General features: G+C 36.6%; 1 protein-coding gene and 1 long non-coding RNA gene across 6 annotated transcripts in view; one reads left to right on the top strand and one right to left on the bottom strand.

Annotated features, from left to right (window-relative positions):
- PALLD (palladin, cytoskeletal associated protein) overlaps positions 1–26006 on the bottom strand; it is a 180942-nt gene that overhangs the window by 136509 nt on the left and 18427 nt on the right. The window lies entirely within an intron of this gene.
- LOC146544398 (uncharacterized) lies at positions 2817–25371 on the top strand. The gene is made up of 3 exons (XR_014882814.1): positions 2817–3010; positions 24489–24647; positions 25301–25371. It is a non-coding gene; the product is annotated as an uncharacterized LOC146544398 (long non-coding RNA).

Raw genomic sequence — 26006 nt, 5'->3', positions numbered from 1 at the left:
GCAGAATAATCGTGATTTCAGAACAATCTGTGCACCCCTTTACAAAGCACTGCAGCATTGCTTAACATGGGCTGCCACAGTTCTTGGCACGGATAATAATTTATGTGGTGCTTCATTAAAAGCTTACAGACTGATCACTTCGGGTGAAACAAAGCCTGTGAGGTACTTGCATAACCTGGATAAACACTGCTAGTGAGGAGGAACTAAGCACCTTAGCTTTCTCAGGACCTCATAGAAGGAGTTCCAAAATGTTACTTACTTCTACAATTATAATAGAGGAAGGGGAATGTGATTCCCTGGGGGCTTCTAAAAGTCAAAGTTAAGGAGCAAATAAGCAAGCCTTGCTTAACTAACTGCAAGATTCTTAAATGTCACTTCCTCTTTAAAAGTCTGTCTACAGCCTGAAAGATTTTTTTGTGTCTTAAATCATCACGAAAAGCAATTGAAACATGTGGCCAAAGTGAAGTGCATTTATAACAGGAATAGACCAGAGCCAAGAGGTTTGGATCCAGATATTAACCTTCTCATACTGCAGACATGGTAGAACCCAGGGGTTTTGGTTAAGGCCCATCTCTGAATTCCCTCACTGCCAAACCTCACAGTCAGTAGAAACTATGCATTAACACATCAAAGCAGGAAAAACAACATAAAGATGTCACATTCTTCCACTACATCAATGGAAAAAAAAAAAAGAAAAACGAAGTTATTATAGCACCCATGTAAACTGTGAAACTGAAAGCAACTGCTGAGAAAACCTGACGTAGTGCCATCAGCAGGGGGGAGCCCAGCACTGGAAAACCCTATTCCATTTTTAGCTCCGAAAAAGAATCTTTGCTAGTTCTAGTTTGCAATTCCAGTTCAGTGAATAACTTGCCAAAAATAGAGCTAGTAACTGCCATAGAAAGAAATGCGTTAGTCCACAGCAGATAAAATCTATACTAAACTTCACCAACATTGTATCATATTGGAAACTATCCTTCTGAGCACTATTTTGCAATTATTTGAAAGTAATAGAATTTAGCAGATTTTTTTTTTTTTAAACCAATTACCACACTAAACAGAAATGTGAATGTCAGAATGGGTGAACATTGGTTTACCTGTTTCTGAATTAGAAAATAACCATAAGTTACAGACCTCAGAACAAGCAGGTAATTCTCAGTGCCTCCCCTACTTTGCACAAGCACCCATTTGCACATTCAGCATCTGTTTCATGTGACTAGATTCACCTCCACAAGTTTCTGAGAAACCAGTAGTAAATGAGGCGGTAGAGGAAAGGGACTGCTTTCCTCTAAAATATAGAAATAACTACTTGAAGTACTTAATGTAGCCAGAGTTAAGCAAAAAGAAAGGAAAGAAAAGCTTTCATCTTTCCAGGTCAGTTGCCTTGGTAATGCGTAAGTTTATTTTTATATTTTTAATGTACTTAAATACATTCAACCACCTGATCTTCTCCCCTTCCCTACATTTATTACATACTTTAACATTTGGATTTCAAGAGTTTCTTATATATCACTTAAAGATAACCCACATAGCAAGAGAAAACCGTGTACTGATTTCAGCGTACTGATTTTGCAATGTTTATCAGTAGCTTTAAAGCAAGTGGGTCCCTATAGTGAATTTATTTTGACAGCTAGATAGCATTTCTGAAAGCAAGGCATTTGGATTAACCTGCTGTTGAACTGATTGTTATGAAGTTTTTCTGGAAGACAAAATATATAGAGAGAAAATTTAATAATAAAAAAAAAGATCTTAGTTACAAAGCAATCGATTCTGCTAGCAATCTTTGAAGACAGCAGTAGTAAAGCTTTTAAATAAAGCAAGGACAGCTAAATCACTTTGCTTATTGGAAAAGCACCAAGTTTCTTTTTGCAAGTTCTTGTCCTTTCTATGATAGTCATTTATCCAAGCACATACTCTCTTTGACAGTACATTAGCTTTTATTTTCATGCTCTAAACCAGAAGGCTCTCAAACTTTTTGCTTTTAAAATCAGATCCACTCAGCTCCTAAGAGCAGGGGGGCTGGAGGGGGGGACGACACACGACAAGGGGACGACCTCTGAATGAATGCCAGTCATTTGAAATAAGTCTATTTTCAGTCCCTATAAGATAAACAGTCTTAGGAAGTCTCTTATCCTTTTTCACTCCCCCTCCTCCCTGAACTTTGGTTCTATACGTACCCTATACGATGGAAGATCCTTACTGCCCAGGCTCAGCTTTGTTCTTAAAAGAAAGAGGTTATCTCACAAGTTTAAGTCACTCTGTTCTACGCAATACAAAACAAAGCAGATGTGCAGAAAACCCAATACTGAAACAATTTGGAAAGCTTTCCAGTTGTACAGGTGTTCAGGAATTTGGCTAAAATATATACATTCTTGTACAGCTTTTCAAAAAATGAGCAATGAAGAAAAATTTCCTGCTAGGCAGTGCTCCGACACACAGTGTGAATCATTCACGTACTTCTTTCCCCTCCCCTGCTGTAGTAAAACAACCACTTTGTTTCTTGCATCTTTACACACATTTAATGCTGGCACTTACCGTGGTGGAACAGAGGGACCCCTACCCCCCACAAAGAAGGTGATGGCTGATCGTCTCTGGATTCTTTATTTCTTGACTATTCCCGGCTCTTTGCTTTGCTGCTCTAAATTCAGCCTAGTTTGCAGAAGAGCACAGAAAAAATTAATAGAGAGCTGAGTTGCCAAAAATTCCAGCCACTCGCAGTCAGCAATGAAGACGTTCTCCCCAGTTCTGAGTGATTCCAAAGAACAAAGCCTGCTGGCAATGAGGAAGCGGAGTTTAAGTCCTGTGGCTTCAGTCCAGCTGTTGCTCTCTCGCTTTTGCTTCAGAGTACGTGAGAGCGGTTGTAGGAGCTTGTAATGCAAGCAAGAGGTGGGGGCTGGGAAAAAAGGGGGTGTGTGTAAGGGGAGGGAATGCTAGTCATATCCAAAAATAACATGAAGGAAGTAATGCGGCGATCCCTCTCCCCCAATTCTGTCCTCTCATCACATGTATGGTGAGTATCTCTACCTTAAGATTCTGATCTCAAGTGTGGGTAAAGAAAATATTCCAGTGTGACTTGCAAGTCATTTGGTTGTGCTATTAAACTGTAACTGAGGTGTTCCATGCTTAAGAGGGCACGTCAGAAGCATGATTTAGTAGCATGCTTGATGATACTGAAGCCAAAGTGCATTTCACACTGTATGTCTTCATTTGTTTGCAAACTAGAGAGAAAGGAACAGATCACTGTTGGATTTTACTACCTGTCAGAAAAAAAGTAGTAGTATTGCATTTGCCTTTCCAGAAGTTCATAAATTCTAGTCCTAGGTTTTTCTAGATACTGCTTAATGGTGATTGTTCAAAAAGAAAATATTGTAAATTTATAGTGTATCTCTATTTCTGCATGATATCTCTATATTGTTTAATTTCCCTCTACTTTTTCATCAATTGTTTCTTATAAATAAATTCCACAGTCAGGCAAGTACTTCATCAAAAGAAAGAAGAAAATCAACTTCCACAATAGGAAGCAAAAGAAAACCATGTTAATTAAGGAAAAAGAAAGAAGGCACCACAGAACAAACAACAACGAGTTGTTCTTTCCCATGTAATCAGAAATCTATAATGTAACTATTATCAGCAGTAAAAAGCTTTAGAATATTGGTTCCAATAATAATTCTGGGCTTTTAAAAATCTTAAAAATGGTCATCTTAAGTGAACAACAAATATAGGGAAGAATAATAAATCATTAGTGATAGCCTCATATTTTTCCAGTTGGTTCATTTAATTGCGCTCTGTCACGTTAATTTGAGAACCACTAAAGCAATCTGCATGTCCAGAAACAATCTCTGTGATTACTTAGAATTTCAACAAGAAATCAACAAGAATCATTATTCCATCTGGTAGGGCTTTAATCTCAAGCCGGTGTTCTTGAGATATTACAAAGATAATATTGTTTATATTTTTATCACACTACTTCCTGAGAAGTGATTAGCATTATTTCTGAAGGGGTTAATTAAAGCTTGACAATGTAAAGAAAGGACAAAGCAATCTTGGATTTAATTTCATCTCACACAGAATAATTGAACCGAAGTTTTTGAACTAAGTAATATGGTACCAGTGCTTTAGAAAAGGCATGCTGGTCACTTTCAACAATGAATTCTTCCAAAACAACAGTTCTCAAAGCAGAAATGGGAAAGGAGGAATGGGAAATTGAACTGTAGTATGCTAGTTTTGACAACGATAGATTAAAAGAGCCACCTGTTTACACAAGACTTTGTTCCTTAATGCGGAAGACAGCATAGATCAATCATCAGACATTGAGATTTTCTTATCCAGTCTTTTTTTTTTTTTTTTTTTTTTTAACCTGTTAGTAAAATGACTGCAGCTTTGGATAAGGAGCTTAGGTTTTATAGAACCCATATAATAATCCTCCCTACATTCCACTTTCGTTAAAGAAACTATAGTGCTTTTCCAAAGCTAATAGCAAAAAGAATTGTTATGATAAATTTTAAAATTACAAATACACTCTATGTCAAATGTAAGTCTCAGAAGCCTATAGAAACCATCTGGAATGAAAGGAAGTTATGATGATTTAGTTTGCCTTCCTGCATATTCACTAGAGAATGTATTTCAATATATTTTAAGGCCATAAAAAGTTACAGTAAATCCTAGTTCTGTATCAGGAGGTTCCCTGAGCCCTACTGTGATGTACTTTTCTCTTGGTACTTCTACTCCCTGGTAAGCATTACAAAGCTTGGCTTCCTTTTCTGTCTCAAGGTTTGCCAGCCCAAATTCAACTTGACAAACTTCACATGCAAGGGAAGATCAAGAACAGATAAGATTACCTGGGGGCTTTTAGTGCACACCTCATCCGATCTTGAACATCAGCTGCACTGAATTTGCTGACCTGGCTAATTAGAGTTTTAGCATGAAAAAAACATATGCTTTGAGTGGACTACAATAGGACCATATCTAGTTTCATTGCAATTGAGTCTCCAGAAGAAAGATGTTAGTCCAAAACCTTAGTCCAGACATTTGAGTTTGTTTTGCTGACTACTAATGGAAAAACACCAGCCTGGAAGAATACGAATTCAGAGAAAGTATAAAATTACAACGTAAACACAAAATAGCAAGCAAATGAAAAAGTACTGTGAAGCTGTCACGCACTTTCCTTTCATTACCAGAGACCCAACAACACAAAATGGTTTTTTTGGATAATTTCAAACTCAGACAAACAATAACTCAAGTAAAATAAAATCAACTGAGTACTTCAGTGATTGGTATTCCACAACTTCATCCATCAAATAAGGCATTACTATAATATGCATTATGTTCTTGTTACTGTCGGAAATCTACATAGATGGCATGCAGCAGAAAAATATCTAGAATTACTTGTTATTGTATAATTAACAAAGTATATAATTTTTCATGTTGCAAAAAATATTATTCCACTGTTATTTTCCTCAAATATAACATAATCCTACTGCAGTTAAGAAAATGATGGCAACTGTACATCTGCTAATTTGCAGATGATCTGCTACGAGTAACACCTTATTTTCTGCATTACAAATGTTTCAGCTGAAAGTTTCAATTTCTGATGAACATTTCTCAGATTTCAGTTTGCTTTTCAACTACCGCACAACAAACAAAAATAAGGGGATAAATACATATGATAATTTCTTTGATTGAAACTTACTTTTCATTATATATAGAAATGAGGTGGGAATAGTGCTTTGTCTAGTAAGATACAGCCGTCATAAATTGATTGTTCCTTGGACCAAGTGGCGATAGTAATTTCTAAAGCATTGGAAACATGGATCAGAAATCACAACAAGCAAAATACAATCCAGATTTCACAGATTGTTTAATTGCAATCAAAGTGTTCTAACTCATGTCAATCCTGGTAGCCTCTGTAAAGCAAGGTTTTCTCTTATTGCTGTATCATAAAGTCTATTCAGAGAGATTACCCTCCAAGACTGTTTCCATGAAGAAGTTATTCTATTTCTCTCTATTTTTTCTCTCCCCAGAATAATAGTGCAATATAAAATAACAACCACATATTAAGGGGAAAAATTCAATTTTACTCACTTATTTTGATGACTTCCTAGACACAAGCTCTGGTAAACTGGGCCACTTAATAACTTCAGAGTCTTGTACTTTGTACGCACAAATGTGTTCCCAATATAGCATATGTAAATTTGACATTCGTCAGTAAAGGTCACACCGTGTTTAAATGTAGGGAGCACTCTCATGACCAGAACTATAATCTAATAAAAGAAGCAAGACTGGTGAAAAAGGTGGAAAGCTGAGGTCAGTCTGTATATATTGCTCAAATATGTCCTTTTTAGTATCTGAGTACCTTAGTTTAGTATCTACATACGTTAATGACCTTTTCTGAGCTCAGCTTTGATTAGGAAAAATTTTTAAGTTTGTTTCTTAATATCTGTACAGCTCCTTTAACTTCTGATTATGATTTCTTCTGATCCCCATAATCCTCATTACTTCTTGAGATGTGCTTTCATTTAAGAAGGGGAAGTATTTCTGAGGTAGATGCTTAGAGAGGATTTTTTTTTTTCCTCTGAAATTATTTAGATGTGAAAATTCATTTTCAAACGGGCTAAAGAATACTTAGACATTTTTGGAAGATTTAACTCTGAATTTCCAAAGTCCTCTCTTAGAGGAATAAGGCAAGTTACTTAAGAGAAATATATTTTCCCCTAACAAATATACTTGAATAAACCCTTAGAACAAATATGACCTAAATCAGAGGAAATTAAAAAATAAAAATAAAAAAATCCTAACTCTCCTTACATCAAAACTTTCTGCGTAGAAAGAGAAAAGAATATACACAACACTATTTTTGAAGTCTGTAACATTTCTATTTACAAAGAATTTTACTCACTTGTGCATCTCTACTGCTTATGTGTAAGTGCAAGGTATAAGAAACAGTCATGAAGTTTATGTATATAAAGGGATATGTTCAAATGTCATATTGCTGCATTTTAATATAAACTGATAGAAATACATTATTTTGTTACAATTATATCAATAAAAATTCTCATCATTTGAACTTAAATCTGAAAGTCTATCGAATGTAGGACTGCTGTTGAATGCATATCTCATTTTGATGTCAGCAGGAATTCCCCAAAGACTCATATACCCAAGAAGATACTTTCCAAATCAGTTACTACATCTGATTTTGGTGAAAGTTTGTTTACTGTTTGGGGATACATACAGGCACCCCAAACCCAAACAAGTTAAATGAGTGAAGTAATTGTTTAAAGAGTTATAGAATCTCCTGTTTCTCTCACTTGCTTTTTAAATCCATTGTAATGTCAGAATAAGCATGTACTAATCAGTTCTGAAATAGGTTCAATTTAAGTTGTTGAGTGATTAAATGAAAAAGCACTTTAAAAGGATACCTGAACTGTAATAGTGGTAGGGTGGACATGAAGACATTTCTACAAGCCAGCACGTTCACTCATTCAATTCATGCACTGTCCATATGATTCATACAATAGCAATATTCTGCTTGAGGCTACAGCTCATAGGAGCTATTCTTAATTGACGGTAAGTCTGAGAATCTCATGCCTTCTCTGAAGCTTTTGTATATCTGCAGTTTTAGTTCACTTTCATTCTCACACTGAGGGAACAAACAAGACTGGAGTGTGTAAACAGGTAATGATTCTCTATTATCTGTTGTCACAAAATACAAACCCAAGAAGTCTCTTCCAAAACATATTCTCAGTCAGAATCAAAGATTCCACAAATAAACTAACCACTGAAAGATGTTGTAGAATATTACATGCCTTCTTCTATAAGGAAGTATAAATTCAGTTCAACGCTAAAGAATGCTGTTGGGTTTGTAAAAATAACAGAGCAAACCTATAACTGGTTGCAACTCTTTTAAAACAGTTATCAGATTGAAGACCACCTAATTCCGCCCCTATTGTACCCTTCTCATTTAAAAAAAAAAAAAAAAAATTCTTAACCTTATTTCATGCCATTATCTGGTAATAGTTACTACAGAAAATTCTTGAGGAGTGCTAGAAAGAAGATGTAGTTTGAGCACAGCATAAGATGTCCATGGTTGCCTTTCCAATGCAGCAGGAATCACACTGGTTTAGCAACTTCTCTTTCACATGAAGCAAGGTCAAATCCTGGGGCAACTGACCAGGCTTTGTTGCCTGGTTGAAAAACAGCATTGGTATTTCATTACCAGTATCTCCTTTTCTATGCAAACTTATGCCCAGGCAGTCTTCCAAAAAAACAAATCCATTTTAGCCAAGAAACAAGAAATCAGAGTAGAATTAGTACAAGTACATAAACCATCTTCTTCCAGAAAGTAACAAAATAATCGCTAAATTCTGTGCAATATATTTTCTGTACTCTCTCTCTCTCTCTATATACACACATCTATATAGTCGCAATTCTAAGAATCTGTGAAGAACACAGTCTGAGAACCTTGTTCTTAGCTTAGTTTATGTATTACATTAATATGAGCACTGTCAAAGTCCTTATGCTACAATCTAATAATTATCAGGAACTTACTAATAAAATGGAGCAATATAACAAGAGATTTGTGTAACCTCTGTCCCACAGCTGTAACAAAACCCTTCAGCCCTCATACAGATCAGAATATCTGTAAGTGTTCTGTTTTGAAACACTTAGCTCATTTTAGCTTTTAACTAACGATTTTGAGAGCGAAGGAATATGTTCCTGACGTCTCTATTAGTAAAAGTAGGTTAAATGAAGCAATTGAGCTACTAGTTAATTTTTAGTAAAATAAAAGCATATTTTAAAATTGAAACAGGTATTTTGGAGGAAAAAAAAAAAAGCATAGCTAAACTGAGAAGGAAACCCTCAATTATTTATTTTTAATCATATCCTAAAAGTTATCTGCGATCAAGCTTTCAATTGAGAGCAAGGGAACTGGCACCCTCTGAAAGTTACACAACAGTTATTAAAAAATAAGTTGCATTATTTACGACAAAACCATACAAAACTGCAACCATTCTGCCCTTCTCATCACTCCAGCAAACCTCTATTCACAGTAAACAGCAGACTGAGAACAACTAGCACAGCTCTAAAATAAGAAGAGCAACCTTCTTTTAATGAAGCACAGCAATTGGTTTAAGCCTAGTAAAAAACACTGCATTTTTTTCAGGATGTGCTTACTAAGCAGCAGAAGCATTCAGCAGAGTTGATAGTTAGCCAGCATTTATAAAATCCCATAAAGAAAGTAGCTAAGCTGAAGAAACAAACCCTTTGTATTGGATTGCAGTGCTAGATTCACTAGTATTTGTGAAGATGTTACAGCCATGATGACAAGACTGTTTTTAACTTTCAAAAAACAAAACAAAAACTGACCCGTGATTCTATGATTTACTACAAATGGAAAATATAAATTCCTGGCTTTATGCTAGATGATGCTAGCATTTCAAAAGGTAAAAAAAACCATACAAACTAACATCTGTCTAAGATGACATATTATGAATATCTACTTATTTAAAAAGACATCCTCTCTAACCCTATTGATGTTTACCCCCTGTAAACAAGTTAGAATGCTGGGAATTTTTCCTTCTCAAATATTTCTAACATTAAATTTTGAGTTATACCACATTAAATAAGCAAATAGTATTTTTCTTGAAGGTTAAAAATATTTTTCATTATCAGTGAAACAGAAAAAAAGATCATCTTTGGATATAGAGGGTAGGGACTAGAAATAACTTAGGAATTACCACTTGTCCTCGAGGAATTATTGTTATCAGCAGAAAAAGAAATAAAAGCCAAATCTAAAGAATCTTCCAAAAGCATACATAATTGTTGCAATGTTTTTGGTGAAATCTTACTCATTTATGTACTCCTTACATCATTCCACTTTGGAGTCATACTGTTTTTTTTTTTTTTATTTTTAAGTATGTAATGTCTCTAAGAATGACTTCCATAAAATATATTTTTGGCACAAGTAGTGAGGATTAGGACAAGTGGGGGAAAGCTCCCAATAGATCACCTAAGCATGGTCTGCTGACTGGACCATAAGGGGGTCCCAGTTCACGCACTGCCTGAAATGGGCCTCCCTTGAACATCAATCAATGTTTTTTATATAGAAGCAAGCTTGCTTTGGCTGTTTGGATAGCTGTGGAGTGGAGGCTGAGTTTTACCAGGCTGCTTGCTTCACCTACTTCTGGGACAAATCCCCTTTCATCAATTGAAAAAATCTTAAAAATGCTATTCAGGCGGATTAACTGTGCAGCAGTAATTCTTCAAAAGTAACTTGAGGTAAACCACATATTTCTATTCCTGAATACAGAAGAAAATCAGTTCAGGAAATTACCTCATAGGTAGATTAAGAAATAAAATAAAAAATACAATAAAATAAAAAACAGAAAGTCATTCTGAACAGAAAATGCTACTCCCCTTCTAAAGCATTGTTGAAATGTAGAAGAAGGGGGCTATGAGAGGTAACTTATGTGCATACTGATATATGCATTTGGTAGTATTTGTGGCTAGCAGTAGCTGAAGCTGTGACTAAGATTTATTTTCACTATCTTTAATGGCACTTTAAAATTATGGTTTTTCTGTAGACCCTAAGATGTCCGATATTATCGAATATACAACAGATTCTGCTCACTAAAACAAGATTTTGGATATATTTAAAGATTCAAGCATTTTGGAAAAATCTGGCTATTTCCTAAAGCTCTTAGAAAATTTAAGAAGTAATACATTGCATCACTGTGCTTTCTTATTAAATATATATGCTCCTTTAATAACTGATCCTCCCAGATTTGACTGGGATGATTAGGGAACACAATTGCTTCTTGGGTGTAATGTCGAAAACAACTATTTCTGTAGCAGATCATTTTTGTCATTTAGAAGTTATATCTGGTTTCCAAGCCATCATCTCCATTTGGATGTGGTGCTCAGGGACATGATTTAGCAGAGGGTTGATAGAGTTAGGGTAGTATGGTTAAGCTGTGCTTGGACTCAATGATCTTTAAGGTCTTTTCCAACGTGAGTGATTTTTTTTTTTTTTTTGCAGACCTCTCACATATGAAGATTTGCTTCTTTGCGAATCTAAGTTATCATAAAGCCTGGACATAGTTTTCCCTCAGATACACTTCACTTGCTGTGATACAGAAGACTTTTATATAAATATTCCCTAAACACTGCCAGTTCTTTTGGGCCAATTCAAGTAATGATTCTTTTTTTTTTTTTTTTTTACCTCTATCTCATCAATCTAATACATACAAATTTTTAATTTTACAAGCAGTGAAACTCAGGCTATTCTTCAGGGATGATTTCTTACAGATATGCAGGATCTACATTTTCATTTCCATAGTATTTTACAAAGCTGTCTGTTACACAAATTCCTTTCTCTTCCCTTAACAATCGTCAGCATCAATCCTCAAATTTGCACCTTACTGTCCCTTCTATGCCCCTTCTGAACAAGGCATACTGTACTGACATCAGTACTTCTGGTCTGGTATCTAGTAGCTGACTCAGCAGCAGCTAGATGAACAAAATAATAATTTTGCATAATAAGCTGTGCTAACAGGAACTCAGCAGGTGTATGCAGTTTATCTCAGTAGAACTTTTAAATAGTTTACTTTGAAGTCACCACTTTTGATAAATTTTTTGAATAGATTGCCATTTCTTAAAAAATTACTGGGATAGAAAGAGGCAGAAACATTCATTCGAAGGGCAAGTAGGATGTGTGTGTGGTCACACCAAGGAGATCATTTGCAAAAGCTGTGGAGCTGAATCCAGAAAAAAAAAAAAAGCTTTCATGAACACTTTGGAATACTCTAAGAGCATTTTCATCTATGCAAAAAGGCTTCCCGGCACACTGTTTTACTCACTTTGAGCTAGCATACATGTGGTGGGTTTTTCTTTGTTGTTGTTTTTTTTTCTTTCTTTCCTTTCCCCTAGCTCTTTGAAATCCCATGCTCTTTTAACTCAGGCTTTTCACTTAGGTTTGTTTATATTTGGTGGTGGCAAGACGAAAGAACAACAAGCAAAAATCAGTGAAAGAGTAACAGTGTCACACAAGTCTTTGTTGTAAAAATAAGCTTTCTTAATTTCACTCTACATAAAATATCTCTGTGACAAAGCTGAATTTGCAAAGTTTCACACGGAAGAAAACATCAGGACACGTACAAAAGACTATATGGGTAATTAATACGTTACATCAGAGGAGCTTTTTGAATTGAAGCTTAAACCTGAGGATGGTTTTCTCCCACAGAGGGCCATTTCTTAGGTGCAGTTTTATAGGTCAGCCATAGGCATAGCAAGGGCTAGGCAGGAGAACATTAAATGAGACAAACTGTGATGCCTTACCTCTAATTTGTTACGCCTGAGGCACAAATCTTACCTCTGCCTTTTCCCCTGCTCTCTCTTTGTGGTAGATAGTATGACTCTCGAAAACATGAGAGCTCTGAGCTCTTCTTGCCTGCTCACATTCACTCACCAGTGAGATGGTCTTGAGTAATCTGTAGGTAATGCTTTCTGCCTAGACATTTATCCTCAGTCCTGGTAGACACCCAGAGAGAGAGAGAGAGTTATAGTGTGCTTCTGGCACACTGAGAACCATCCAGGAGGGACTGAGATACCTTTCTTGAGGCTGCCATCTGCTCTTTAAATCTAGCTAACAACCTTCCAACTGCTTTTGGTTTGCATTAGAGGATGAAGTGCAGTCAACCTCTCATCTTCCTTCAGTTCTGTATTATTTAAAAGAGAAGTTGCACCCTGTCCATTTGTCAAAATACCTCAGAATAGAATGAGCAACACTAACCACCATATGAAATGAAAGCAGAGAGACTATGTGTGTGCTTCATGGTAGACCCTGATCACCTTTCACATCGTTCTGCAAAGCAAGCTCTGTGCTTGGTAAACTGCATGGTAAACAGGATTTATTGTGAAAAAATGGATACTCCATGCACACGCTATCCCAAATGCCTTAACCAGACATCCTGCTGCTCTCCAGTGATATATCCCTGATCTATGCATACCTTAAACTATAGTCTCACAAACCATAGGGCAAGCTGCCCAAGTAGATCTGGAAACACATTCCTAAAGTTTCACTTCTGCAACATAGCCAGCTGCTTTCTAACAGTTGATGAACAAATGCAGAAAGCATCCACAAAGCATTCAAACACTCCGTGCTTCCTCGCAGCTTCACTGTGCATAAAAGGGTTAAGCTAGGTTAAGAGGACTAATGAGTAATGCAGCTGGCAAGCTCTTTTTTTCCCCTCTCACTCACTGAAAAGCTGGCTTTTGTTTCTGCATTCAGTGAATGAACTCATGCAGCAATACCTGTTGGCAAATTGAAGCTTGTGTTGCTAAGACACATACAATGCTGCCAAGTCCTTGATGTCTTCACAGCTCTTTGCTACACAGATTTGGTATGCCAGGGACTCAGCAGTTCATCAAGCTCACACAGTGCCAGAAGTAACATCCCTCTACTACATGCCAGGCAGGGCTCTCAGGACATCAGGACAGAGCATCTGTGTTTGCCAAAATTCTTTCAGAGCCTCCCTTTTGGATACTGCTTGGAAATGCCACCTCCTTCTTTAAAATGGAAGATATTTTATACGTGTAGCAAATTAATGCAAAATTGACCTCTCCCTTCTCTTGCTTTCTGCCTTCTCCTATATTTGATATAATTAATACTGACTTATTACTACTTCTCGCAGCACCTCTGCATGTGGAAATAGAAAAATTTAACTTTACTGTGTATTTATACAACTCCAAACAATGGGGCCCTGAACTCAGTGGAGGCAGCAGAATACTGATGCGCTTTAACCTTACAAAAACATTAAAGCCTGCAAGGTAGTAGTACTCCATTTTTTGCAGGCAGTTTACCTTCTTTGTACAGTAGCTAAAAACAAAACCAGAAGTGCACATAACTGGAGTTAAGTCTGTCTGTATCACCCCAGTTCCAGCAAGAGCTTCCCAGTTCCAAGGTCAGCCTTCTGCAAACATTACCTGCCTTACTTTATGAATTACCTGTAGGAGGACTTGCATAGGAACTACCTTTCAACAGAAGCATCAGGGGAAGGAAGTCTGACTATTTTAAAGACAACATTCTGTCAAGCTTGCAGCTTGCTGAACTTCATTCACACTTCTAATCTGGGAAAAGGGAATAACCCTGTCCAGATTAAGACGGTTTCTAGACAATCACTTTCTATTTCCTCTCATGTTACTCATATTACTCTTCAGAAAAGCAGCAAGCTGCTGAATGACATGGAGCGTCAACTGACATATGCTGGAGATTAAAATTACTGGGGATGTGAAGTAGTGTTCTAATTAAAAGAACAAGTAGGTCAATACACACAAGTGTGAACAACAATATTTTTATAAAAATTGCTACTACATATTGAAACAAAAAGCTTATTTATATTAAGATGCATTTCAACATGTGCTATTGGCTGAACAAGAATGATCTGATTAGATACATGTAGAGTTGAAGCACTGGACAAAAGACTGTAAAACCTTTGATCTACTTAGAGCTAATGACATGATCTATGTAGAGTATCTCAAACTGCACCATCTCCATTTTGCAAGCACCATACTGTCTATGAACTAATATGTTGCATATCTCCCCTGTAAATATACATTTAAAAACCCAGTGAGCTCATCATAGTTACTGCTGCGCTACTTCTTAAAACAGGAAAGATTTTTCCTTTAAATATGTGGAAGCCTTGTGAAATTGCACATAATTTTTAACATGAAGCATTCATATGAAATAGAAGTTATTGGCTTTCTGTTCACATTGTTTGTCAGAAACAGCACAATAACTTCTACATTCAATTTTTTTTTTCTTTTGCAATCCCACTTTGTTATTTTAAAAATAATTAAAGAAATAAAAATGTTCTTAGGTGTCCACTAGGGAAGAGACCACTAGAGAAAAGACAGGATTAACTTGGATTTAGTTTCATTTTGAAGTAGCTACTTACACTCTGGATCTTTTGATAATGAGCATTGATACATACAGACTGCAGGCACAAGTAAGCCTGACTCCATCACGTGCTACAATCTTCTAATAGATTTTAGACCCCATTTTAATATGGATTCTTAAGCAGCTTTTTCTGGATGACTCCCCATTGATACTGCTGCAGAGCCTCTAGTAGTACAGTTGGCACCATTCCCCAGTCACAGAAACGTAGAGATAGGCCACTCAAATGTCAGATCCACCTAAATATGTAAGTATGTAGATGTAAAAACTCTTCTTCCAAGTGGCTAATTCTGAATAGCAGCTTTAGGTTCCTAAAAGCATCAGCATAACATTGAAAACAGGCAGTTTGAAGTTCCAAATAATATAGTCAAAGTCACTAAAACCCCCTTTCAATATTTTGCTTTGATATTTGTAATTATCTATGTAAAGAAACAAAAATCACCAGAATTTTAGAAGGACTTTCCATAGAGCAGGGAGGTGAAACTACTCAGACCATACAATAGACTACAGTACAGAGACATCAGAGCTAGTTTTTATGTCCCTGCTGAATATGGACAGTACATACAAAGGACCTGTGGTGTGACACCTTTAAGCTGACAAAATGCTATTAGCAAGACTCTGATGTACTCCTGGAACTGGAGAAGAGTTAAGTGAGCAGTGGTGGATTTTACTGATATCAAGTGAAATTTTAAAGAGAAAAATAAAAAGAGACAGATGTTAAGTACAAACAGCATAACCTCTGCATTTCTACAGACAAACTATAGAAAACAGAAAATCAAGGCTATAAGGAATGTAAGCAAAATAGAAAGGGCTGAGAACCTTTCTGCTGAAAATACCTTTTTTTTTTTTTTAAATATAAGCATCCAAGTTAAGACATCTTTGGACTAAGAATCTAGTCTGACACTTTGTTTTCTTCATGAACATAAACTAGCACAGGTAGATGAAAGTAAAAAACTGAGCTACATTCAATACGCAGTACACCTGCATGTACCTTTCCTTTCTGAGAGATGTCATCTACTATGTGTATTGCTCATAACACGAGCAAATTGCAATGACAAATATAGAGTTTAGAGCACTGTTTTCTGGTCATCAAAAGGGAGATGGGCTGAGACTGCCTTAGCTAGAAGGAAAATCACATCATGTATCATATTGTCATATGGAATGTATATTTGTTCTGTATTATACATGCTGTTTTTCTCCCCAGTTCAAGGGTGTTGGAACCTACACATATCAGTTAACACTGAGCATTTTAGCCCTTATGTGTTTTAGTATTCTTGAAACACTCCCTGAAACTGATGTGCTTTTGTTTAGAAATGAATTGCCGTTTAGGGGCTGTTAACATTAACGTACAATCAACTAAAGATGCCTCTTGAGATGCACATAAATAAAATATCTGGCACTAAATAAGCATGCTACATAAGTTATCAGCTTTTCTTACCCCACAGATGCTAACTCTACAAGTTGATTTTTCCTTCATATAATTGTAAAATGAGATTTTCTCAAATGCCTCTTTCAAGTACAAAGAATACCTCGAAGAAAGAGAGAAAAATCTTAACTTTTGGGAAATAAGTAATTTACTCCAGAAGTAATGCCTCCTATTGATTTCCATTGAAACTACAACAGATACAGTGAGCACAATAACAATATTTGCTAGTGTAAATACTCAGCTACAAAACACTTTCTCAAAGTCACCACTTCTAGCTATGTTTTTTCACTGGCAATGAACAAGAGCCTGCATGCTGCACCCGTAAAAATCTGCACCAGCAGAAGTGACCCACTGTCACCACTCGTGAAATGCACCACCTACCATCTCCATGTAGAAGGAGACTTAAATCAAAAGTTTGTGACAGACACCTTGACATACTCTTGTGAGAAGCATGGGAACTGGCATCAAGAATGAAATCAAATAATAGAAACTACTGTTTCAAACACATTTTGTCAGACTTAGACCTGCTAGTTACATCAATGTGACTTTTTCTACGGTCTGTCCAGTAGAACTTTAGTTTACAGCTGATGATTAATGCTATTTCCCATTCTCATACAATTAGACATGAACATTGGTGAATACACATTCCTCGTTAATTCACAGAATACATAAAGCAGTTTATTCCTGCTATGCCTTCCTGTAGTCAGTGAGAAATTCAGTCAGCATACACATCTCCATAACACTGAAGACATGGTCATACATGCTGTGTAATGATAGCAAGATCTGGTTAGCTAAGGTTTTTCAATAGTGATGTATCTTACCTCAAAGTCTTTGAGAAATAACTGAGTTTTGCCTTTGCTGTAAGATCATGATTGCAGAAGGGCGGGCATCAAATGAACATTGTCAGAATTCATAGTATTTCACTGACACGATGCCATGGACTAGCCAAAGTGTGTGCATTCTGGGTTTTATAGAAGCAAGTCTTCAGTTTGATCAATGAGGAATGAAGATCATTGATATCATTTCAGGCCAAATTTTTAAGTCTTATTCTGCTGCTTCCACATACATTTACATTCATGCCTCATCCATGCAGTCTTAAATTTGTTATGACTCTCTACAGAAGTAATTTCCAATGTTGATAATTCCACATCCCTACCACCTCTTTCACCTTGAGAGGATTCCAGTGCTATACTGCATAGCATTGGTGAAAATGAAACAAAACTTGGTTTTTAAGATCTTATCAATATAGTTACTGCTGACTGATACTTTCTCAGCCAGTCTGGGCAATCTGTTTTAAAAAAAATTCCAGGGTATGACCAGGAATACCCTGGGTATGACCAAGAATATAACAGCCAATCAATCTGACAACTTATTGTACTATAAAGCTGCTCAGCAGGCTAAATACATCCATACACTGGAGCATCCAGTTTAATACATTTTGCCAAAGTAAGCAACTCCTAGCCAATACCTGCTTACCAAGTTAACACTGTCCCATATTCCTTGTACTCCCACACAACCCATCATGGTTTTTCTTCCTTGACAGCTCTCTAAGGGAAGTTTTCTCTGGTTGCTCTAGGTCCTAAGTTATTATTCAAGCTTTAAAGAGTCTCTCATGCACGGCTGGGCAGTGGGACTTCCATATTCCTCTGGAAAAGAAAGCACGTATTTCTGGAATGCATATTTGTAGTTTGAAAAAAAGTGACTAGGAATAACTCTTAAATATTTAGTAGATATGACAGATACTGGTATTAAAAATATCACATGTGCACAAGAAGTACAATGAAAGAAGCTTCAAGAACAGGTTAATAGTTAAAATCATCAGGAAATTTACTGAATAAGGACTTCCACAAAATTTCTCTATATATACAGAACACAAAATCAGAAGCAATACCCTCTTGAGCACCCATGAACACTACCATTCTAGCTGAGGCCTTATGTCTCTCTCGTGTCACAGACTTCATCCTACAAAGGGGCTTATACCAACACTGGAATCTCTGTAGCTTTGCCGTCAAGAGATTTTTATCTTTTATTTTTCAGTTGGTTTCTAAATCCAAATGGGAATAAGAATGAATATAAAATAGTAAATTTTTTCCACATCATGTAACGTCTGTTCTACACAGTGTAATGAAATTACACTTACACCTGAATTTCAGGTTATTCTACAAGTTTGCTTGTACTTCTCCTCATAGGAAGGCCTTTGTTTTCTTGTTTCTAAATCTGAAGCAACAAATACCTGGATTACCATATTAAACAGCAGTATTTTCTTATTCTAGACAAACAAAAGCACAGAGGTGACATTTCAGTCCCTTCAAATCATCTTCTAGGAGTAAAGCCATTGCAGCTCACTAGCACCTGCTACTCCTGTTACTAAGAGGGGATATCCAGAAATAAAAACAGCTATCTATCAATTCTCTTTCAATTTCAAGCTCTGCTTGCCCAATATTTTCAAATATGGCAGAAATTATATATGTTCAAATTACTAAAATGCCCACAGCTTCAAAAAAAACAAGGTTGCTTCATGTATGCAGTGTTTATGTCTGTAATTAATTTGGATGAATTAGTCTCTGAGATTATAAACATTTAGTCTGAGATGCTACTGCATGATTTATAATTAGTTTTATTAAGTAAAAAAGCAACGTTAAAAAACCAAAGAATGAAACAAACTGAAATTTTTCTTGGAAAGGAGACAATGTTTGTACAACAATGTACAACATAGATATACCTTCCCAAAATCTGTCAACTGTGCCTACTGTGCCTGGGGAGATGATGATTTACAATTGTTAACTACCTATTCATAAAGTGAATAAACTCTCAATTGTTATGATGCAGTCCTTCAAGCTCTATTCATGCTTTTGGAACTTAAGAAAAGTAAATGAAATAGTTTTCATTAACAAAAAAAAGGTTTTAGTAGAAATGTCCAGTTGTGCAATGAATCTTCTGGTTTCTGATTTCAATGTTTGTAGCAAGTCATAAATCTCATACAAGGTAAATAATGAGTAACTTAAGAGAAAAACCGTGGAAGTTTGTTTAATAAGATCCTTAATCTAGCAACATTCCACGATCAAATTCCTTTCTTCTTCTGTAACATCAAGACTTAATAACAGGAGATTGTCTACCTTTTAATTTAATTTTAACACTCTGTTGATATGTTAATCTGTCATCAAGATGTGGAAATCATAGACAATAAATGTTAATTAAAATGATACAATTCAGTTTGTTTCCATAGGATACTACAGGCTTGAATACCTGTGACTGTTCTGCAGAAAGGTCAAGAACAAACATTTACAGACACAATGTAAAATGATACAATTTTCATAGAATAATAGAGTGGCCTGGGTTGAAAAGGACCACAATGCTCATCTAGTTTCAACCCCCCTGCTGTGTGCAGGGTCGCCAACCACCAGACCAGGCTGCCCAGAGCCACATCCAGCCTGGCCTTGAATGCCTCCAGGGATGGGGCATGCACAACCTCCTTGGGCAACCTGTTCCAGTGTGTCACCATCCTCCTGATATCCAACCTAAACCTCCCCTCAGTTTAAAACCTCCTAGTCTCGTTTAAAACCATTCCCCCTTGTCCTATCACTATCCACCCTCATGAACAGCTGTTCCCTCTCCTGTTTATACACTCCCTTCAAGTACTGGAAGGCCACAGTGAGGTCTCCCCGGAGCCTTCTCTTCGCCAAGCTAAACAATCCCAGTTCCCTCAACCTTTCCTCATAGGAGAGGTGCTTCAGCCCTCTGATCATTTTCCTGGCTCTCCTCTGAACCAGTTTAAAGAGCTCTGCATCTATCTTCTACTGGGCACCCCAGGCCTGGACGCAGTGCTGCAGATGGGGCCTCACAAGAGCCGAGTAGAGGGGGACGATCACCTCCCTCTCCCTGCTGGCCACCCCTTTTTTAATGCAGCCCAGAACACAGTTGGCCTTCTGGGCTGCAAGCGCACACTGCTGGCTCATGTCCAGCTTCTCGTCCACCAGGACCCCCAAATCCTTCTCTGCAGGGCTGCTCTCAAGGAGATCTTCCCCCAGTTTGTATAAATACCTGGAATTTCCCCAGCCCAAATGCAGCACACTGCACCTGGCCTTGTTTACTAGGTTCACATGGGCCCACTTCTCCACCCTGTCCAGGTCCCCCTGGATAACTTCCCTTCCTTCCAATGTATCGACTGCACCACTCAGCTTGGTGTCATCCACAAACTTGCGTAGGGTGCACTCAATGCCATCATGTGTGTCATTGATGAAGATGTTGAAGAGCACTGGTCCCAAGACCAAGCCTTGAGGGACATCGCTTGTGATTGGCCTCCATCCAGTGATCACAACTCCTTTGCTGCTACCAAACAGCCAGTTCCTAATCCATTGAACAGTCCGTCTTTCAAACCCACACCTCTCCAATTTAGAGAGAAGGATGTGACAAGGAACCATGTCAAAGGCAGAGAAGGATTTAAATAGCAAGATAGAGAATCACTTACGTAAGACAACGCTTTATATTAAAATAAACATTTGATATCTTGCTACTGTATAAAATAACTCTTTTCTCACTTATGTGATGTAGTGATGTAATACGTGGACTTCTGCTAGACCTTTGACGTGATCCCACAGCACGTTCTTCTTCTAAACTGGAAAAATATGGATTTGAAAGCTAGACCATTTAGGAGATAAAGAGTTGGTTGGATGCTCACAGCCAGAGGATTGCAGTCAGCAGCAGTGGCCAGGTGGAGTCCAGTCATGATTGATGTCCCCCAAAGGTCCATCTTGAGATCAGTGATCTTTAAGACCTTTACTGTTTTCATAGTTGAGGGAATTGATTGCACCCTCAGCAAGTTTGCTCACACCAAGCTGAGTGGTGCAGCTGACAAAAACGGAAGGGATTGTCCCAGTCTGGAGTACTGCATCCACACCTAAGGCACCAGCACCAGAAAGAGGAAGGCCACAAAGATTGTCAGAGGGATGGAGCATCTCTCCTATGATGACAGGCTGAGGAAGTTTTGCTTAGCTTCAAGAAGGTTCCAGAGAGACCCCATTACAATATTCCAGTACTTGAAGGGAGCTTATAAGCAGGAAGATTGAGCCACTTTCTACACAGTCTAATAGTGATAGGACAAGAGGGAGTAGCTTTGAACTGAAAGAAGGGAAATTTAGGTTAGATGTTAGGAAAAAATTCAGAGGGTGGTGAGGCACTGGCACACACCACCCAGAGAATCTGCCAGTGCCCCATTCCTGGAAGTGTTAAAGGCCAGGTTGGATGAGGCCCTGAGCATCCTGATCTGGTGAGTGGCAACCCTGAACACAGCAGGAGATTGAAGCTTGATGTTCATTAATGTTCCTTTTTGATCTAAGCCATTACATGATTCTACGTTTCTGTAATTATTTTAAAGTTCTGTGTTATAGAAACCATATTTAAACAATTCTGGTACAAATAACAGCAGCACATTGATATTCACACGAGCACTCAGGAAAGAATATGCTGCTTTGTAACCAGTGCTTTTAATCTACCTGAAAGGAGGCTTTCTCCTTGATTTTGTACATGTTTTGAGTTTTCCTTGTCTTTAAACAGTCATTTAATACAGTCTCCAAATAGCCAATATCATGGTAACACTTCGAGAAATGAATTTATAACTAATGGCTGAATTCTTATAAACAGGAAACACACACATCAGAACTCAAACACCTAAATTTTATGACACTTTTATGTTCTTTGGAAAACATCCAAAGTAAAAGTTGGTATAGACTCAAACATTTTTGGATATGTAATAATGTTAGAAATCCTGGGGAAAAAAGCACAAAAAAACAGAATAGAATAATGTCAATAAACTCAACACAAATGAAGACAAAACATAAGAGAAGCATTCACTTGAGACAAGAGGTTCAAATAAAGTAAATTCAAATATTCCCATGCTTACAAACATTTAAATTTTACTGAAAAATCTGATTTTCCTTGTCAGCGTGACAGCATAAGTATTGGAGCTTTAAACTTTTCAAGCCTGCTCAATTTTAAGTTTAATGTTATAGATCACCTTTAAGGACCATGTGCAGAAACCATAATATCATTGCAATCTTTCTGCTCTTTGATGAAGTTAACAGATTATCTTAAGTGCCCTACTGAAATCATGAGATCATCATGATCAGTGGTAATCAGAACAATAATATGCCCGTACACAATTCAACAATCCATAGCATAAAAGTGGTTTGGTATGAACAACTTTTTGCATCCAAAATCTGTATCAATAATATAATATTTCTGAATGAATAAGTAAGCGTAGTTATGAATAAAGTTTTGTAAATATCTTAAATTTGCAAATATGTATAAGTTATTAATAATAGACAATTAAAAATGCTTCCTACTAAATTATTCATGAAGCAAGTCTCAGCACTTTGCAATACTTTCCTGTTAAAAAAGTGCCAAGGACTTAGAATTTGTAGATGAGAACATACTCTAAAAATGTTAATGTCAGTGAAAAAGGAAGAGGCTGTGAGGAGAAGGAATTACAGTACAGTGCTGTTGGTGTGAGCAAGGGTGCCTCAGTATGCCCTGCATCTCATTGGCTACTGTGGATCATTGGAGCAATATCTGCTGGTTGGTATGTAGAGAGAAGTCACTGCCAATTCAGCCCATTAACAGGACTGAATCTAGTTCAGCTTGAAAGGATGGTTATTGTTTGAATAAAACGTGCCAATAAAATAATCTCCACACCTAAAACCAATAGTTTTTACATAGCTGAAGAATGTCAAATTCATGCCTTGCAACCATTTCAGAGAACTTTTTTGCTAATTTGCATGTAATCTTTGTTGTCTTGGGTTTTTTTTTTTTTTGGCAGATTTGGAAGAATGATTTCTCATGTATTTCAAAGGGTACAAAGAATGAATAGTTTTATAATTTAACTCACAGATTAAATAACTGCTCTCAGATGGTTTTACAATTTATGATCTTTTTTTTTTTTTAAATCAGCTGGAGCAGCTGTGTGTCTGACAAGCTGATTTTATAGATCTCATGAATGATGATTTAGCGTTCTGAACTTTTGGTACTTATATGGAAAGAAAAGCCATTACATATAAGCCTAGTACACTAAAAAGCGTTGCTAAGAAGTTAAGCACTCAGATGTTAGAAAATGACCAACAGCAAACATCTATGCTTAAGAGAATTCACCGAGATGGTAACAATGTTTGGGAGAAGAAACAATGGGACTGTTAGCAGGTTTCAATTATTAACCTATTTACTAATGCCATAGGATGGGTAAGAGTGAGGTTCTGAGAGTGTGAAAAGGTCTGTTTGCCCTCAGCTTGATACATCCCTTCCTGTTTCATCTTCATCTCTTCCACAACTTTGGCTTCACCAAAAACACATTCAGACTTCTTTAGTTTACAATGCCACTAGAAGTAATTTTTGATATTATTATTATTGAATTATTGATATCTCATGGCCTTTTTATTTTCTTGTTTCTTTCGCACAAATATTTCATACATAACTTCAGAATTAATACTGTGAAATAAAAGGTGCTATAGATACCTTGAAAATGGGATTGCAATATACAATTTGAAATTTGAATTTGAAATATCAAGGAGCTATTTTTTCAGTGAATACTTACTGCATTACGTATTTAGGGCACCATTTCTACTGTACTTAGTTGCATCTGAAAAACATCATCTTTGCTTTAGGGCAAAATTCCTCAATCGTGGAACCACATATAAAAGTAGAAAGAATTGCAGGTTGCAACTTGGCTAGGTCTGGATGGATTTTCACAGGTGTGGCAAAAGGCTCATCTCTAGCACAAAGGTTGCCCTGTATCAAATTTCAAACTATGCCCTAAAGAACTGGCAGGATAATACATACATTATTGGGAACAGTTTTCTTTGAATTTAGGCAAACCAAACACCTAATTTTCTCTCATTCCCCTCTCTCTCTCAAAAAAACCCACAAAAACAAACCAAAAAAAAAAAAACCCAGAGAAACCTACCTCACATCCTTAGCTGTCACATAATCCTTCTCAAAACCTTTTAACTGGTTGAAACTTTTGAAGTTAAAGAGATAATGTCACTATAGTTAGCATGTTTTCAGAAGGTAGAAACAATTTAATGTGCTTCCAATGAAAAAAATTATAATATGATGTCATTACAGAACCTGGCATTGTGAATCAGAATGCATACTGTACTAACATGACTAGATGCTGATTCTCCCATCTTATTCGTGGTTGGATCTCTGCATGGGACTGGCATGGAACCCATAATCCCATCAGTGATACCTTCTGTTGCAACATCCATCTAACCTCAACAAGAGGTGAGATCAGACTGGCTTGATGAAAAAGAATGGTTATGGGCCTAATTCTTTATTGCCCCACATCCCACTGAATCCTACAGTTGCCTCTTAAAGTTTTGTGAATATTTGTGACAGTTGAGTCATTCACTTTGACAAGAAGTATAATTGTCATAAGAAAAAAAATTGTCATAAGTGATAGTACACACAGTAAAGGTAATGACATTTCAAAAGCCTTATAAACTGAAGTGCACTCTCTAATGTAGAAATTACTTAGTGTGTACTTGCCCAGATAAAAAGAATGGTGGACAACAATTGTAGTCTTCAGTAAGAACATATTTCAGTTTTCATATTTCTGTATTCAAAAGGATACCATTTTCTGTACAATAAATAAAACGTATTTTAAGGCAACTAAAATGCTTTCAAGATTAAAGGATTTCTAAGCCTTTCAGTCATCTAGGGCCTCCCCTTCCTCTGACCCCTGGTGCTATACAGTCTTTCCACAAAGACTTAAAAGAATTAACAAACACACTTGGAGCAAAAAAAAAAAAGTAAAAGCAGAATATAATTACAGGAGCAATCACTATACATTTCAGGATTTGTTACTGACATGGATTGCACTGAGAGTCTATTAAGTGTAATATCACAAATATGTTATTTTTATGCTTGCCTTACAGATATTTGTTCTACAGAGTCATGAACTACAGGGCATACTGTTCTCTAGTATATATTCCAGCATATCAAGGTACACAAGTCCTTCCTAAAACAATTATATTCTGTACCTTTTTTCCTCCCTCTTCTTGTCTAATTAAAGCATATTTGAAAAGGAAAGAAACTACAGACTGCTTTTCAAATAAAAAGACTGTTCTTTGAGGTGACAATCTAATTCTAGAAAACAGTGTGAAATGAAGCTAGTGTCTCTAAAAATATATTACTTTTCAAGTTACTTGATACCTTCACTCTCACAAAGAAAATTTCCTGCTCTGGCTGATGACCAAGAAGATTATATAGTAAGAGACTTTATCCTCTTGCCTTTCATTATCTAGGCTATATTTCATGTTATTACAATGTAATCAAAATACTTCCTTTCTAACCAACGTTTGGCCCTAAAACAGGTCAACATTTTTCCATTGGTGTTTTTAAGTAGCTACTCTGAAGAAAAACAGCATTGAATCTCAGCATTTCTTCATTTTGCCTTCATGCTGTGATAAAAATCAAAAGTATTCTGTTAGATCTATGATGACTACCCTCAAAGGATTCTCAGGGTATACAGTTTCATGAAATAGAAAATTACAAAATTGAAAAGGAAAAAAAAAAAAAAAAAAAAAAAATTATTTTTCTCAGCCTGTTACAGTTGGTGTTACAGCTGGAAAATTATAGTGG

This window comes from Meleagris gallopavo, chromosome 4 (assembly GCF_905368555.1).
Source record: "Meleagris gallopavo chromosome 4, MGAL_WU_HG_1.1, whole genome shotgun sequence".
Taxonomy (NCBI): Eukaryota; Metazoa; Chordata; class Aves; order Galliformes; family Phasianidae; genus Meleagris; species Meleagris gallopavo.
Note: the sequence above shows the minus strand (reverse complement) of the source record. Positions and strands in the feature narration are given on the sequence as shown.